Raw genomic sequence first — 3,540 nt, 5'->3', positions numbered from 1 at the left:
TTGTGTCGTTACTACTAACTTTACCGGATGCTTTGGGAAGCATTTCGTTTTGTAAATTGGTGTAATTAGGGGCTCTCGAATTCTCCGTTATTAGTCTATAACTAATGTTAAACTATTCTATACCTTTAGCCAGCTGACGCTATTTGGACGCACCCCTTAACAGACGTACCGGAATAAACTGGTAGACAGCAACAGCTAATAATTAGTCTAAAATATTCTTCCAGGTCTGCCAACAACATTTCGGAAAACTGGATTTCCTAGTCAATCAAGCTACCTACCAGTATATATAAAATTTGTTTACACATTAGTATCAACATGCTTCGATAGCTGCTGATTTTCATTTTAAATTGGAAATCGGAAACTGAAAACTGCTTAAAACTTTAAAACTGTTTATTATACGCGTTACTCGTAGATTAAAAGGGTATACTAGATTCGTCGGAAAGTATGTAACAGGCAGAAGGAAGCGCTTCCGACCCCATAAAGTATATATATTCTTGATCAGGATAACTAGCCGAGTCGATCTAGCCATGTCCGTCTGTCCGTCTGTCCGTCTGTCTGTCCGTCCGGATGAACGCTGAGATCTCGGAAACTATGGGAGCTAGGCTATTGAGATTTGGCGTGCAGATTCCTGAGCTTCTTACGCAGCGCAAGTTTGTTTCAGCAGAGTGCCACGCCCACTCTAACGCCCACAAACCGCCCAAAACTGTAGCTCCTACAGTTTTGATGGTAGATAGAAAATTTTAACTGAAATGTATTGGTCTTGTCAATACCTATCGATTGATCCAAAAAAAATTTGCCACGCCCACCGCCGCCGGTAGGTGGCGTATTTTAATCTCGCTTTGCTGCTTGCATATCTCCATTTCCCTTTGGTCCCTTTAGCTGAGTAACGGGTATCTGATAGTCGAGGTACTCGACTATAGCGTTCTTCCTTGTTTTTAAATAACGTTTTTGATTGTGTATAGTCAAAAAGCGATTTATACATCGAAAAGCTCGTTTTTCCACTTAAATCCGATATAGTTCCGCCAGTTGGCTATAACTCCCTTGGTTTTTTATTTTTTTAATTAAATAAGTTATGTACTTTAAGGCACCAAAAACAGAATTTGAATATCACTTTTCTTTCATAAAACAAGATATGACTCACTGCTGCTTCACGGCAACTTGCAACACTAAGGTTATTGCCTCTTTGGGCTAGCACTGGATGTTTTAAGCGGAATGTGATCAAAACTAAGATCATGTGACCCATGTACAGCAAGAAAGTAGGACAAAATACCCTTATAAATAGCAAAATCAATTGTCGTTGAGTCCTTCCTAGCATCAGAAGGGAAGTACGTAGGGCCCTCTTGTACCTGTATCTGGCAGACTACGATTTAAGGAAACGCCTTTCGGGGATGGGCGGCTACAATCTTAAAATTGATTGTGAGCATTCCAGTCACCAGTATTGACAAATGATAATTTGGTTTAAAATTTCGCTCAAAAGTTTTTGAAGACTTGGGCAGAACACGAAAACGATGTGGGCAGTAGATAGAATAGAATAAAAGCAATCACGTTGACTTCCAAGTCCGTACTTTTTGCAAGTGAAAGCACTGGCGTTCCAAATGACGATACGGATGCCAGGACTAGACATGAGATCGGATCCTAGACGCATCAGAAGGCGATCTGCCGGAAACTGTTTCATAAGATGGAGCTTCTTTTATACTTAATGGGGTCGAAAACGCTTCCTTCTACCTGTTAGATACCTTCCGAAGAACTTAGCATACGCTTTAGCTCTAGGAGAAACTGGTATAATAACTAGCAAATTCAATAGTGTGTGAGAGGGATGGATTTAATTTTCTCTATTTTTATCATAATTAGTTTGCAGCTGGCACTAGACTAAGAGCCACAGGTAAGCGTTGCCTTAATTGGCTGTGACTGAAGCCGCAGTTAATGCACTTAATTGAACAGCATTTCGATATTCCCTACGTTTCGGTGACAATAAACAGAACGATTTGGCGTGTCCAATATATGGGCAATTAGAAAAGCAAATGACTGCACACGAATTGCCACTTTCGATTTGAGCTGAACGTCACAAATTCTATTCCTTTCATAAAAAATTTATTTATTTTCAACTTTACATTTCAACAAGTTCTCAAAGCTAGAAGCGATTATTGGACTAAATTCTAACAGGCAGCAAATCGTATGAGTAATTTTTAAGGAAACTTCAAGTCTTTTGTGCAACTCATAAATTCTAAAATAAAATATTTTAGTTTTCGGATATATTTGTTGCACACCAAAATCTACCAAATTTACCTTATATGCCATTGTGGAGTTAAAGATATATCTCTAGCAGCTACTAAGAAAGATAAAACAGTTTGGTAACGGGTAAATTGTATTCTTTGTAGTGCTATAGAGTTATTAAGAGATTATTAATAGTGCGTTTGCTGTGGTCCTCTTGCCAACTGTAATAATATAACTCCAATTAGCTTATTTAATACAGACAATAAAATATGGTAAAAAACTAAGGGAATGCTGTACGATTTTAAAGGAAGCTTTAGAAGAAAATTGGTTTTATGGTGGAGCGACATTTTGGCTTCCTTGTCTATCGGCCCCGTTCCAGTTTTCACTTTGGAAAGATTCACAAAATTAGCTTATCTTAACACAACTAATTTGCCAGACATGTTCCCAAAGACACATCCAAAAAAACGGACGAAACCTTTCCGTTAATCATTTGGCTGGCACATTTAAATCAGAAATTAATTGTTCAACAGGACCGAACGCTTGAGTTGATGTGCCCGACTATTAGATACCCGTAACGACGGAGATGGATATGGCTAATTCCAGGGAGTCGTTTGGGACGTTTGGAAAACAAAGGATATTGATAATTTTTAGTTTGCTTTTTTACTTTACTTACTTTACTTTACTTACTTTACTTTACTTTTTTACTTTTTAGTGTTCCCAAGCTCTATCTTAATTTTTGAGGAATCATCAAATAGCTGTCGTATTGGCTCGTGGCAAAAATTAATGTCAGGAATGTCCTTCAATAATGTAACTGTGAAATAGATTTGAATTTCGAAACGCTTCTTCTTCCCATTACATACTTTCCGACGAATCCAGTATTTCCTCTCCTCTACGAGTAACGTCCCTTGGTCAATGTCTAATTTATACATTAAGTTAAGTAACATGTTAAGCTAAAACATATTTTTGGATAGAACGAATCAATAATCTTTCTTACCAAAGTAAAATAAAGATAATAGATAATGTTCAGATTTCATCTTAACAAAATACTTCTTTGAACATACAAAAGTTCTGATATCAAATTTTGTGACGGTAAATAAATACTCTTTCTAAAATGTTTTCATTCTGCCCGCTTCATCACAGTACTTGAGATTCTCGCACACAAAGGCATATTCAATTGTAGCGGGTCGAATGTCTCAATAAGAATAAGACTACGCTAATAACCTGGGGCCTTGATCCCCACTGGCGGCAGCAGCTTCAATTTTCAAAATGTTTACTTTTACCAATTGAAATTTTAAGTCTGGGTACTCAATCCATTTAGTTTTTGCG

At 37.4% G+C, this 3,540-nt stretch overlaps 1 long non-coding RNA gene across 1 annotated transcript in view; it reads right to left on the bottom strand.

Annotated features, from left to right (window-relative positions):
* LOC139353319 (uncharacterized) overlaps positions 1-165 on the bottom strand; it is a 35,132-nt gene extending 34,967 nt beyond the window's left edge. The window contains exon 1 of the long non-coding RNA XR_011604538.1: positions 124-165. This is a non-coding gene — a long non-coding RNA (uncharacterized lncRNA). The remainder of the gene's footprint in view (positions 1-123) is intronic.
* Positions 166-3,540: the final 3,375 nt, after the last annotated feature.

Source organism: Drosophila suzukii, chromosome 4, assembly GCF_043229965.1.
Source record: "Drosophila suzukii chromosome 4, CBGP_Dsuzu_IsoJpt1.0, whole genome shotgun sequence".
NCBI lineage: Eukaryota > Metazoa > Arthropoda > Insecta > Diptera > Drosophilidae > Drosophila > Drosophila suzukii.
Note: the sequence above shows the minus strand (reverse complement) of the source record. Positions and strands in the feature narration are given on the sequence as shown.